The following is a 15,706-nucleotide window of genomic DNA, read 5'->3' on the forward strand; positions in this document are numbered from 1 at the left end:
TTTTTTAAAAGCGGCACCTATCGAAAAAATTTTAAGGCACAATATTTTCTTTTGTTTGACGAAATATATTAAAAAGTAACTATCATTGGATAATAGAAATTTCAGGTAACTAGGTTTAGTAGGTAACATTGGTGAAAACTACATGATACCTCTGTTTCAAGATAAATCAATATAACGCACGGTAAAAGCATGCCTAATTTTTGCGATAAAAATAATTACTGTCAATTTCTTAATAAGAAAGTTGTATATTGTTAACAAGAATCCCTTTAACTGCATTGATGTACATGAAATGTTTAAATAAGAATAAAATATACCTGGCCTCCACAATTCCAACTGTCTAGCAGAAGCCGCCAATCAACGCAGCCAGGATAGCGCGCAATCTTCCCTCAGTTGAGCTGGTGCGTGTAGAGTGCGCTCTCTGTCAACTTCATTTCTCTTTAGTGCAGCCACGCTGGCGGCAACCGTAAGTCGATCAACTCTCAAGTCTTATGTTTTTAACGAGAATACAGGCTGCTACTGGTGTGTGTGTGTGTATGTATGTGTGCGTGCACTCACTAAGAATTGTAAATAATATAGTTTACGGTATACAACTTAGAATACCTGTAAAAGCAGATATTTAAGGGCAGCAGCCGATGAACCCAACGAGGGACAATCTTGAGATCACTCAGGGGGGAGTTTAGGTATGCAGTCTAGATTCAGGTGCCGTCTTCTAAACCTAGGGCCACCCTAACCATGGCTGCGGCGGGAACCAGCCGCAGGTCCACAGCAATGGACAGTGATGTGTACGAACTGATCTCAGTGGTGGTTTCCCAGCCACACGATAACCGGTCAGTTTCTTCATCGGACTCGAGTAGTTTCACCGGCTCCCAGGCCTCCCTTCATTCCGACAGGAGCAGTCTGTATGATGAGAGCTACTCAGAGGACTACTTGCCCTACCCTGGGTTCATGCCGGTAGCCCTGCATTGGTTCCATCAGACCACTTGGCCTAGGACTTGGTGTCTTCGTCTCATCACTAATCCATATCCTTTTCTCAGTGACTGTGTTAGTATACCATTAGCTTATACCATACCAACAACAGTGACTGTGTTAGTATACCAATAGCTTATACTAAACCAACAACGGGCTGATTTACATGAGCCGACAGTACAAGGAAAACCGCCTACAGGTGAGTTGGTGTCTGCTTAGAAGTGTAATAGAGGTAACAGGAGTTTGTTGATTTATCACTGTCAGCAACTTTGAATCTACGTATTCATTGGTTAAGATTACCTATGCACCTTACAGCTAATGATATTTACCATTATGTGAAATACTATTAATTTTAGGAATAAGTTCGTTGGAGATATTTCATTGAATCCGTTCGAAAACTATTGAGGCAAAATGTAACGATTAAAACTGTCTCGAAACACCCACTAAACTTTGTATTGCACCCCTTTTTCATGATGGTCAGTATAAAACAGTGTGGGCATAACCCCTCCTTCGCATTGGTTTGCACCTCCTGAAAATTTACTATTTGTGTAACGAAATATGTACTTATTTACTAACACCTTTTCTTTTATTAGTGTTTTCAATAAAATGGTGCACTCTCCCTCCCCCCCGAAGAAATACACATTGATTCTACTAAAAATCTGAAAGTTTTAAAACAATGCAAATAACAAAATTATCTCAATTCTCGAATTTATGCAATGTTAGCGTCGTTTAAAAGTTGATTTAAGTAAACTAAAAATATTAGATTTACCCCTTCCTCATAAAAAACAAATATAACAAAACTGATACATAAAGAATGACTAGCTTTTACTGAATTTCTTCGAAACGAATTATCCCTTTTGTCCCGGTACCGGTAATAAGATCACTGTCTGCCATGATAGGATGGTGTCGATAATAGGATCACTGTCGGCCATGATAGGATGGTACCGGTAATAAGATCACTATCGGCCATGATAGGATGGTACCGGTAATAAGATCACTATCGGCCATGATAGGATGGTGTCGATAAGATCACTGTCGGCCATGATAGGATGGTGTCGATAATAGGATCACTGTCGACCATGATAGGATGGTACCGGTAATAAGATCACTATCGGCCATGATAGGATGGTACCGGTAATAGGATCACTATCGGCCATGATAGGATGGTGTCGGTAATAGGATCACTATCGGCTATGATAGGACGAAAAATTCTTAATTCATTTGGAAAGAAATTCTGTTTTTTCGATAATTAAAATTGAACCATTTAATATCACTGAACCATCTACGGACTCTATGTGGTAACTTAAGCATTCCATCTTAAAATCTTCCTTTTTGTTTTCAAGAAAATAGTCCAGATGTGATTATTTACTTGAAAAAAAGTTTCTATATAAAATATGATAATAAGATTGTCCGTGTTTTTCGTTAGCCTACCCCCCCCCCCTTAAATTTTGACAAGTTATATTTAACAAAAACAAAACGTATAACGCGTGTATATTTAATATAAAAGCTACAGGACTTTACTGTTTCTATGAACGTACATATACAGTAAGGTGTCTGCTGATTAGAATTTATGTGGACAAGCATAAGCCTCATTTCGTTCGGTTATATATTATTGGGATTAAGCAGTGGTTGTAACTTGTATTTGGAAAGGCAAATGGCAAGCAAGAGGAACTGTGGAAATGCGTGCCCTGTGGTTCATGTACAGTATTTAGGCTTGGTATTTTACACTCAAAGCTAAGCCTCGAATAAACAGAGTAACGTACAATATTCCTTCTTACCCCTTAACAATAATGTGCCAGGTGTTTTCGGTCTGTATGTAGGCTGCTTAGAATGATGGCGAAAATTACACTTACTAATATACGGTAAGAAAAAGCTGCATTTGTTGTATTTTGAGACGTTATTTTCACAGTTTCTTGTATATGTATATATATTTATAACTTTGTTCACGCAAAACTGCGCTTGACTAAGATTGCTACATGTAATCGATAGGAATCAAATGAATGCATTTCCAGCTAAACTGTTTTGAGAAGTAGACTTTCGTCTGTACATTTTTCACTCATCTTGAATCTGTTGCTACTATAAAGATTTAACTTGTTTGTATTTGCATGAGGCGTAATAAGACTTAAATGACGGTTGGTTCAGTATACATAACTCCTGATGCAAAATTCTCAGTGTAGTACACTCTACACAAACGTTGACGTAAAATTGTTACTGCTGTAGTTAGTTCTACTCAAACGTTGACGTAAAATTGTTACTGCTGTAGTTAGTTCTACTCAAACGTTGACGTAAAATTGTTACTGCTGTAGTTAGTTCTACACAAACTTTGACGTAAATTTTTTACTGCTGTAGTTAGTTCTACACAAACTTTGACGTAAAATTGTTACTGCTGTAGTTAATTCTACAGAAATCGAGTTTCAAAATTACCAGCATGTAGTTTATTCTAGATAAATCATAAAGAAAAAGTCAACTCCCTAGTACACCGGTTCTCAAACTTTAGTAACTTTTAATTTAGAATTATTTTGCGGACCCCAAACTTATTGATGTTTTTTGTTTTGAAAAAAAAAAAGATTCTGTACATGAAAAGTTGTTTTCCAAAATTAAATGTTTTAATTCATATAAATCTAATTTTACGAAAACTGTTTTTTATTCTATAAATCATATTTCTTAAAATATGTTTATGAACTTTCGGACCTCCTGGTGTGCCCTCGCAAAACCCAGTTTGAGAAACGCTGCTTTAATACATTCTTGTGTAATTGTAACGCAAAATTTGTTTTGCCGATAGTTCGTTCTCTACGTACTTTGAAAGATAATTTGAAATACTTGTTTGTAGTTATCTAAACCGAAAGGTAAGGTTTGAATTGCCTATAGTAAGCCATTTTACGGGAACTTCGTTGCAAGATTTGAACGGTCGGCTGATCATGCTACATGAATGATAATGTAAAATTAGAATAGCTCATAGTTTATTTATGCACAGACAAAATTGAAAGATTAAGTTCATTGGAAAGTCAATCTATATTGAAATTTAAACGTTTTTCATGTACATAATATTGGGTTGTAAAGTTCAAAGCTATGCACATTTTGTTTTGTTATTTAATGTAAAAAAGACTTAATGAAAGAGCACTTGGAAGTGAAGAAATTACTATAATTATCTGGACAAAGAATGTCTTTGTTACAATTTAAGCACATTTTATTGCGCTTCTAATCACCCTAAAAATCCCAAAAGGACTTAAACAGATATTAAAGTAATGACCAAAAACAACATATTTAAACAAATATATCAGTTGCTTTTGTTGTTTGTTACACTATGTTTTAACGAATGTTAACTTTAATCATAAACACGCACTGATCAAACGAATGCGATAGTTACACAGTAAAATATCATATTAATATGTTCTCAGTTTTTTTTAAATTTATATTTTGTTTTTTGTCTTCTTTTTTATACAGTTGCTTTGACTATTTGTAAATATTGTTGAATAAGTTGTTTTCCTTTATGTAGTCTTATGATTTTGGTACTTTGTTCTAAAAATATTTTAGGGTGTTTAAATAGGCCTCATGTTTTCCGTTTTCTCATATAGAGCACTAAAGGATTTTCTGAAGTTTGAAATAAAGCGGTTTTGACCATCCTTGAAGTTTTGATTATAAGTTATGCAATGTAATTAACCAAAAGTGAAAAGACGGTCGTACAAGCATGAGTGTGGCCAAAGTGTCACAGTAGACCATAAAAAAGTAGATTTGTGCTACGGCCCATTGCATTCTACGGCCCATTCTTTCAATATTTAACAAAACGAAATACATTTGTAATACAAATATAAAATTACTTATCCGTGTTTGCTACATTTTCGCGACTAAACAAGAGGTCAGAAATACTTGAACTTCACCTCAATATTGAATATTATACTGTATAAAAAGTGACTCTTACATAATAGACAACAACTTAAAATTACGTTAGAAAACAACCTGTACCAGTACTGCACTATTGGACATATACAAACCACGCCACAAAATCTACACGAAATAACTGGTGAAAATGAAGTACAAAATCGGTTGTAAATTTCAAACGGAAAACCATTTCTGTTTTATGACAAATGAGATGGTGACGTTCGAAGAAGCTATTCTAAAAGTAAAATAGGAGTTAAGCATAACTTATAAGGTTCTGTTAAGCATTAGATTTCAGCCTCTAGCTTGTTGAGATGGAGAAGGGCAGGAGCAGGATAACAAAGAAGACAGATAGGGATAGGAATAAAAATGATACGTAGGTGATTTTTAGTACGTCATGTGGATAAGATAGTCCGTGGGGTAAATAGGGATAAAAGGATTAGATTATGCTATCCAGTGGCAGGGGTGGAGGATATAACTGATAGAGCAAGTGATATAGTAAAGAGGGCTACCAGTGATGCAGTCTTTGTAGTGTAAATATGGGCCAAAAATGCAGGGAAGGGTAGGTCATAAGAGCTAATTGTTAAGTACATGGCATTGATAAAGACATTCAAAGAAAGGAGCCATAATAACCAAATTATGTTTTTATTGTCATCTTAGAATTTAGTAAAGTTCATAAGACTTCCTAGCAGAACCAATATACCCTATGTTATCCTTAAATTATATAAATATATAATATATAATGTGTGTGTGTAATGGAGGAGCAGTTGAAAGCATTGCATTCTCTTTGTGACATAATACAGCATTCTTTTGATGGGGAAAGAGTGAAAGCGTTACATTCATAGTAAGCAGTATAAAACACATAACACTTTATACATTATTGTTGGTCTCAAAATGATAAAAGTATGTTGTGTTATAATACAAAGAAACTGCAATGTTTCTAACTGTTTCCTTACTCGTAAAATAGCTTCCTCAAACATCGCCGTCTCATCTGTTATAATAATGTAATAGTTTTCTGTGTTTCCAATTCACGACTGGTTTCGTACTTCATTCCCATAAGCCATGTCGTGTAGATTTTGTGACGACGTCTTTTGTGCATGTGCGGTAGTGCAGTACTGATACTGGTTGTTTTCATAAGATGTCTGTTATATGAGAATCGAATGTCAGATAGTGTAATATTTAATATTGAGGTTCACGTTTTTCAGAACTCTTGTTTAGTCATGAAAACGCAGCCAACTGTAATGTGTTTTCATTCTTTTATTTTAGTATTTCTTGAAATATTGAATGAAATTATTTGTGCAATGGGCCGTCGCAAATATCAAAAAATGGAAAGTTTAGACCCTACTATTAGAGTTAATAAAAGAAGCAAAACCCAAAATAACTCTCAAATTAGCAATTTGACGCATCATTCACTAATGGAAAGGCACACGTTCTATAGTCATATTGAATAATGCTTGTTCTAGCACTCAATGTAAAAAACCAAAACCAAAAAATGAGCAAAATAATTGGGCGAAATCACTCATTTCTTTGTGCAAAATACAAAGAAACCTCATCATTAATAGTAGGATTGACTGCAGTATTGACGATATTTTTGTTTACATTTTTCTGTATGACTACCTCATTAAAGACACTGTGACCAACACAACCTTAGACCAACAAGTAACTTGGTCCATAAATAATTAAAAAAAATGTTTGAAAATCTATTGAGGTCCCATGAGATTATTGGTAACTCTAGGGTACATAAATATTGGAATAAGAAAATAACATCGTAGACCACTATCCTCAAGCAATGATATACATTAAAAACTTGTTGTAATACAAATTCGGTGTGTATAAGAAACACCAGGAATCTTTCAATGCTGAGGATGAATTTAGTTCTCCTTTGTCCATATCTTCGTTCTAGATCTCTTTTCTATGAATACGTAATCGTTCTCGATGTATTGAATTGACCATCTACTCACGAAAACTTATTCAAATTAACTGGTACATGTAACTGCATTCATATCTTTATTTACAGTAGTAGTAACATCAATTAATATATTTCGGGAGTATAACAGATAACGAATTTTTATACGCTTGATTTTGATACAATTTTTGTATGAATAATGTGTTGTATTAACGTGTTTTGGTTGTATTTCTTTGGTAATTATTTCATTACTATCTCTGCTACCGAATATTATTTTCACCGGACCTTTTACTCAATTTGACAGATTTAAGTCCTCAAATCACAAACGTAATTTGGTTCTAAGAGTGGTTAGATATTTACTTTAACTATTTCGATTTTCACCTAGAAATAGTTTTTCATGACCTGTTAAAATATAGTGGACAGTAAGAAAAAATTACAATTGAGAAGATGACCAGAATATTTGGTAACCATCAAAAATCGCACACAGTTGCTAACTGCCCTATATTTGTTATTTCACTTCACTTAAGGTTGAATTGTTTAGACTAAACAACGTAGTATACTATTAGAAGGTTTATCCGCAAGTTAAGGAAAGTCTTCAAATCACTTTTAAGGTTAAGCCAACCTTTTTTTATAAGAAAGTTTAGCGAATAACCGGATTCTTGGGGGGGGGGGGTATTAATTTCAATTTTTAGGTCGTAAGAGAGAACAACAGTTGTTTCTCTTTCGGTGTTCTAATAGTGATATATAGACACAATGTTTTTGGCCATTGTTCTAAAGGTTGTAAATATACACGAGGTTTTGTTTTCCCGTCATTGTTATGAAGATTGTATTGAAACATAATGTTGTTTCTTGGTTATATTTCTAATAGGGATATAGAGGCATAATGTTTTTCAGCCTTTGTTCTGATAGTCGTATAGAGATACAATATTGTTTTTCAGTCATTCTTCTGATGGCTGTATAGAGATATAATGTTGTTTCTTGATAATTTTCCTAATAGTAGTATCGAAACAACGTTTTTCACACATTGTTCTGATGGTTGTATAGAAACATAATATTGTTTTTAACAGTCATTAATCCGATGGTTGCATTGAGGCATGATGTTTTTCAGTCATTGTTCTGATGGATGTAGAGACACGATGTAGGTTTTCAGTCATTGCTCTGATGGCTGTATATGGACATAATGTTGTTTTTCAGCCACTGTTCTGGGGGTACTATCGAGAATAATGTCGTATTTAAGCCATTGCTTTAACGGTTGTATTGAGACATTATGTTCATTTTCAACCATTGTTCTGAAAGTTGTATTGAGACGAAATGTTTTTTAGCCATTGTTCTGATCGTTGTATAGAAACAATGTTTTTCAGCCAGGGTTCTGATGTTTGTTTAGAGACATGATGGTTCTATTCAGATACAACATTGATTTTATTGCTCTGGTGGTTGTATAGATAGATGCACACTGTTTTTTATCGTCGTTCTAATGGTAGTATAAATAGATACACAATCTTGTTTCCCAATCATTGTTTCTATAGTTGTATAGATAGTGACAAATGTGTTTTCGTCGTTTTTCCGAGTGTTGTATCGAGACACATTTCACTGTTTCAAGACTTTTTATCCAGAGATAGTTTTTTTTCGATTGTTGTTCCAAGGATTGCTTAGACCAACTGTTATTTATAGGTTGTTGTTCCGAGGGTTGTACAGAGACAAAGTCTTGTTTTAACAATCGCTATTACGAATATTCTATAAAGATATAGTGTGATTTTTCCGGTCGTTGTTTAGAAGGTATAATTAAACAGGAATCGGACCTGTAATTACATATAGTCTGAAATTTCATGTTTGTTGACGAGAGTGTTTGTAGTTTACTGATGAGTGACTAGCTGTGAAAATGCTATAGTTCGTGGTTTCGATTGTGTTAAAACAAATAATGTTTTTTAACTTTCTCGGGAAACGTCAGTTAACATGCTTCGTATCTGTAACTGTAAACTGTCTGCTGTATTCTTGCTTGATTCTCACGCTTCTGTTTTACAGTTGTACGCACGATGTCCGGAAATTACGTTAATGCTATAGTTTTTTTGTTTTTTTATTCTGTTTAAACATTTCTGGATAATCTGTCTTTATCGATTACAGATTACACATATTCATTTATGTATTGGATTCATATATAATGGTAAATTCGTATGTTTAAAAGCCTGTTTTCTGTAGTTACGGTTAAGCTATTAACATAATGAGGGGTAATTTATCAGAACCGTACTTGCAACTAAAATATTGTTATTATTGGGGATTAGTTTATGAGGAACGTAGTTGCAGTTAAGGTATTAGCATCAATAAGGGCAAGTTTATCCGAACAGTAAGTGCAACTAATGTACTAATATTATTGATGGTTAACTTATCAGGACAGTAATTGCAACTAATGTACTAATATTATTGATTGTTAACGTATGAGGACAGTAACTGCAACTAATGTACTAATATTATTGATTGTTAACGTATCATGACAGTAACTGCAACTAACGTATTAATATTATTGATGGTTAACTTATCAGGACAGTGATTGCAACTAATGTACTAATATTATTGATTGTTAACTTATCAGGACAGTAACTGCAACTAAGGTATTAATATTATTGATGGTTAGTTTATCAGGATTGTATTTGCAATTAAGGTATAAATATCATTAAGGGTTAGTTTATCAGAACCGTACTTACGATGACATATTAATATCATTGAAAATGAATTCATTAGGTTCATCAATCGAATAAAGGATAGGTATGTCTTTGTATTGAGGCCTTATGATACGTGACATCGGAAACAACATTTCCACGAAAACCTCGCAGACCCTTAGCATCCATTTCTTTAAAGATGAACATTTCATGACCTTTGTCTTGCTAATTTACAAAATACCTTATAATATGCTACTAGCGTTGTAAAAGAGATTGGTGTCAATTGTTTATTTGATGAAACATATTATGTAATCTTCGGGAACGTTGTTGTATAGGTGGTATGAGAGGATGCTGATATATATATATATATATAATATCACGTCATAAAATGTAGGGAGGTTAGTGTGTTTTCGAGAGTTGTTTTAAAGGTTCGTTTACCTGATGTATGTATGTATGATGAGTATAGGATTGTGGGAAGGATTAAGTTTTGTATTTGTAAATATAAGTAATGTTGTTCGAAGGTTCGCATATTTGTTGCTAAAGTGAGTGAGTGCTGAGAAATCTATCGCGTTTGAAGTATGTAAAAACTAATAGCCAGTTAATTAAGGTGTAGTTTAAAATGTTAAGAAATGTGGTTTGCTAGTGTTTAAATGTTAGAAAACTACTAGACGGTTAATAAACGTGTAGTTCAAGACAAAGTGTTATTAAGAAACGTTGTTTAACAGTGTTTAAATGCTAGAAAACTAATAAACGTTAATAAATGGACAGGTCAAGACAAAGTGTTATTAAGAAACGTTGTTTAACGGTGTTTAAATTCTAGAAAACTAATAAACGTTAATAAATGGACAGGTCAAGACAAAGTGTTATTAAGAAACGTTGTTTAACGGTGTTTAAATTCTAGAAAACTATTAAACGGTAATAAATGTGTAGTTTAAGATACAGTGCTGTTAAGAAACGTTGTTTAACAGTGTTTACATGCTAGGAAACTACTAAACGTTAATAAGTGTGTAGTTTAAGATACAGTGCTGTTAAGAAACGTTGTTTAACAGTGTTTACATGCTAGGAAACTACTAAACGTTAATAAATGTGTAGTTAAGATACAGTGCTGTTAAGAAACGTTGTTTAACAGTGTTTACATGCTAGGAAACTACTAAACGTTAATAAGTGTGTAGTTTAAGATACAGTGCTGTTAAGAAACGTTGTGTACCCGTGTTTAAGTCGTTAGGAAAAGTGTAAAAGATGACGTGTCTGTGCTACGCTGTATGAAGCTGTTGAGAAATTTGATGCATTTCAAGTACGTAATGCGTTCGTTACAATGAACAGAGTGTTGCATAATATACAGAAGAAGCTGTTATTCTGGAAGCCTGCATTAAACTGCCTGAGAAACGTATCTGAATTATTTAGGTAATTGTGAGGAAGCTGATTTATATGTGTTGTAATCTATGGCGTTTTTGTTGAAATTATTCAAGTAGCTTGCAAAAGTTACATGATAAAATGTGAAGAAACTGATGAATTTTGTGATGTAATATAGGAAATTGTTGAAAATGCTGAAATGGCTATCAGATATATGGTTTGTAGAGAAGTACAGCAAAATAACACAATTGTATTTGGAGTATGCATAGAATTACTGGAATAATAATATATTTGTAGAATAATGTTGAAAATTTAGTAATTGTGTTTTACTTTTAGCTTAATGTAGTGATAATATTTTAAAGAGTGACTTACAGCGAATGTTGATAAAACTTTGATAACCTTTATATTAGATTCAAGTCCTTGGTTAATGTACTGTTGATGTTCCAGAGAGGGTTAAAGTGATGGCGCAATCTAATGTTAATATTCAAAAGATTAATTTGAACTCTTTGGTTGTCGTGCCTTTAGTGTTTCAGAGACAGGGTTAAAGTTATGGGTTAACCTAACGTTAACATCTGAGATTATGGGTAGACGTCTTTGGTTAATGGGCTGTTGATGTTTTAAAGAAGGTTAACGTAATGGCGTAATCTAACGTTAATAAATGAGATTATGGGTAGACGTCTTTGGTTAATGGGCTGTTGATGTTTTAGAGAAGGTTAACGTAATGGCGTAATCTAACGTTAATAAATGAGAGTATTGGTGGAAGCCTTAGGTTAATGTATTGTTGATGTTCTAGAGACAAGGCTTATACGGGCTAACCTAACATTAATATATGAAAGTCCAAATGGAAATATTTGTTTATTGTACTGTTGATGTTCTATAGACTGGGTTAAAGCTGTGGTAGAGCCTAACGTTAATATACGAGAGTCTTGGTAGAAGTCTTAGGTTAATGTACTGTTGATGTTCTAGTTTGTTTGTTTTTAGAACAAAGTCACTATGAGCTATCTGATGTGTCCACCACGGGAAATCGAACCTCGGATTTTAGTGTAATGTTCTAGTTACAGGGTTAAATTTATTGACTGACCTAACGTTGATATCTGAGTTTATGGGTGAAGTTATTGTAGTGTTGGTGTTCTAGAGACTGAGTTAAAGTTATGGGGTGACTTGACGCTGGTGAGTGATTGAGTTGAAGTATGGGTAGTGTATCATTTATGTAGATGAACCACTGTTATCATTCTAGAGAATATTTAAGCTCATGAGGGTTTTGTGATGGCTGATTTCAGAAAAATATAAGATGGAAGTTGTGTTAATATTCTAAATGTTGTGTCGAAGTTAGGGTAAAATTCATTCACATTATTGAGATCGATTTGAGTTTAAGGCGGTGAAGTGCTGTTAACAGTATAGATATTGGTTTGAAACGAAAAGAATATGAAGAGCAAATATTGAAATAACGGGGTAGTAATGATCGATATTCTACGGGTTGAGATGAAATTGGAGGAGGATAAGAATTTCTGGAGACTGGGTTGAAGTTGTTGGCTTTCACAAGTTACGAGATATTTAACGACAGCTGACATTGTATAGAATAATGTGAAATTACGGCGATGGTATATCGTTTATGCTCTACAGTTTGAAGTTAGCTGTTGTTTAATGACAGTTAATGTTGTATAGAATAATGTGAAATTACGGCGATGGTATGTGGTTTATGTTCTACAGTTTGAAGTTAGCTGTTGTTTAATGACAGTTAATGTTGTATAGAATAATGTGAAATTACGGCGATGGTATATCGTTTATGTACTACAGTTTGAAGTTAGCTGTTGTTTAATGACAGTTGATGTTGCAGAGAATGATGTGAAATTACGGCGATGGTATATTGTTGACATCCTTCAGATTAGGTTGAAATTAGAAAGCGATGGATGAGGTTAAGAGAGGTGTTATGTTGATATTATAATAGTAATGTTGCGGATTGCTGCATTATTAATCTTCAAGAGATTAACTTAAAGTTATTGGGAGATCTAATACCAATATTGTAATGAGGTGATGTTAATGTTTAAGAACACTTGCAAGAATTAATGACATTGTAATCAATGAATAAGGTAAACCAGTCCTGCTCCTTGAAACAAAAAGTCAAATATAACTTGGTAGCTAAAGAGAGGTTGCTACCATTATGAGAATATTTAGGCCTAATGTGTAAGGTACTTGTGTGGAGGCATCTTCAAGTGCTGAAGTATGTGAATGATATTAAAATGAAAGTCATATCCGTGGCTGTGATTTATTATTAATATAGATATAAATGTATACAGTATTCATAATCTATTCAGTGGTTTGAGATTTAGGTGATGGAGTGTACAGGTTTTCAACCCTGATTTTTATAGAGGGAACAACCAGCTGAATTAGTAGCTTTATTTCCCACAGTGAGAACCTTGTAGATACTCAATTCATCAACATTAGCCAGCAAGTCCGCTGCAAAGTTTACAGAAATCGATACTCAAAATAAAATACAGGACTCATTAAGATGAGAAAGAAATAATTTGTTGTTATATGCATGCAGGTAGGTGGAAAAGTGCGTGTTTTGACCACTGAATAGCTAGTGGTGACATTTAATGTTGACACATTTGGTAAAATAGTAGGTCAAAATAAACACCTTTAAAATGATGTTTCCCTTTAGGCTGATATTTATTCTAACGGAAAACTGTGTCACATGTATTCATTCCTTTTAATTTTTTAAAAAGAAATGTGCCTCATATATCATACTGGTAAATTGTATTAATAGATTTGTCTTAAAATAGGCTAGTGTCCCACTTCAGTTTGGTTATAATATCAGGAAATTGTGTCGTACTTTATCTCGGTAAGGTAGGATAAGAGGGACGTGTCGTATTTGATCTAGGTGAGGTATTATAACAGACTGGTGCCGTATTTAACTCGGTAAGATATTATAACAGAGACTGGTGCCGTATTTGATCTCGATAAGATAATATAACGGAGATTGGTGTCGTATTTGATCTTGATAAGATATTGCAACAGAGACTGGTGTCGTATTTGATCTCTGTAAAATAGTATAGCAGAAACTGGTGTCGTATATTATCTTGGTAAGGTATTATAACAGACTGGTGCCATATTTTATATCAGTACGATATTGTAACAGAGACTGGTGCCGTATTTTATCTCAGAACGATATTGTAACAAAGAACTTTCTTTTTCTCTAAGATTTCTAATTATTATTTTGCTATCTGCATAGATGAATGATGTATTCCCCCCCCAAAAAAAAACATTGTGAGTACCCTCCGCCTTGTGTGTGTGTCCTTAAAAAGAGCCTATTGACTTATTATTTTATTCATAATTCCCCGAGATGCTTTTTTGATTGGAGAAGTTTCAAGACTGTCTCTGCCGCGTCAGTTTTTCTTCTTCATCTACTACGCTCATTTATTAAATATTTTTTTACGTTTTAAATGATTATAAGCAGATGCACGTATTTAAACACTTGAATACTAAAGACAAAGTGGTGCTACTATAGTATGCAGTCCGAGCTGGAGTTGGTCTACCCATGTATAATATAAAATAGGGAATGATGAAGACAAATATTAATATCGTTCTAGAGTTCAAGTTAAGAAGATCAGTGTCGAAAAAAAATTTATTGTTCGTATAATGATGAGTAATTTCTAACATGATGTAAAAATATGTCCCATTGTATATCACTAAAGCATGTGATGTAAAATTGTAACATTTAATATACAAAGTGTACATCGTTTACTCAATAAATTGTTTAGCACATATTTTTCTTCTAATTATATTTAAATTGTTTGGCATATAATTTTATTTTATTTATATCATAAAAATAGACCGCACTCTATAGTGTAAATCCCGGTAGCACCGACAAAGTTTAATTTTATTGAACATTTTATTGAATTACATGTGTATTGTTAAAATTATGAAGTACAGGATGGTTGTCAAGTCTAATTATTCTAATTTTGTCACTATTTTCTCTTATTTTTGTATAATCAACTGGTAATTCACCATAACCGTAAAGTCGCAGGTGTACGTTTTCCGTTTCTTTGAGTTTCTTTCAAAGCTGCAATGGCGTCGAATTCAGTCGGTAGCGATCTTGGCAAGCTCTTTATGTTGTAAACAGTAGGAGGGCGGAGCCATTGCTAAAAGTGAGAAGTGCACAGACTTGATGAATGAAGTGTATCTATCGACCATCTGTAGGAATGAGGTGGACTGTCCCACATTTGTTCAGGGGCTTCTTAGATGATGAATAGATACTAACAATTAAATTAGTTTTTTCTTTGTGACGTTTCACTGGAACAGAAGAAAATAGCTTGTAGTACTTCCACGTGATTGACGGGAGACATTCTTTTTCTGCTGATTCTAATTTCAAAAAACAAATTTCAAACCCATTGAAGAGTAGAAAATATTCATAAGCCAAATTTTATCCAAAATCATACATACAATTTGTTATAAATAGATTGGTTTGAATGAGTACTTACTTAAATAACATGTTTAGTGCAACCTATATCAAAAACTAAATTCCATAAACAATGAACTTTAAAATGTTGGTTTCCAAGTTCCTTCAATCTACTATTTTGTAGAATTTTGAGTTGAAAGATGAATTATACTATTTAATAAACAGTTTAATTGAACCTTTTCTCGGTGACGTTGAGTTTCTTTGACGTGTTATTTACTGTTTAAATAAAACATATTTTTTCACACCTGGCGGTTTGACTCATTCTTTAGGATGTGACAATCAGATAATTAAACAAATATTGGGCTAAGGAATGTATAAGTGTAATCATTATTGACATCCCATATCTTTCCCATTGTGGTGAAAAATTGGGCCCAATCAACTATATAATAAACAAGAATTTTTAAATAAGACATACTACAATGTATTGAAACCATTGTTACGTCTCCGTTTGTTAATTAACTTTCCGTAACTTCGTTCTGACGAAACTTTAGC

At 33.5% G+C, this 15,706-nt stretch overlaps 1 pseudogene; it reads left to right on the top strand.

Annotated features, from left to right (window-relative positions):
* The first annotated feature begins 460 nt into the window (after nt 1–460).
* LOC106475831 overlaps nt 461–15,706 on the top strand; it is a 278,839-nt pseudogene continuing 263,593 nt past the window's right edge.

Source organism: Limulus polyphemus, unplaced genomic scaffold (genome assembly GCF_000517525.1).
Source record: "Limulus polyphemus unplaced genomic scaffold, Limulus_polyphemus-2.1.2 Scaffold150, whole genome shotgun sequence".
Lineage (NCBI taxonomy): Eukaryota > Metazoa > Arthropoda > Merostomata > Xiphosura > Limulidae > Limulus > Limulus polyphemus.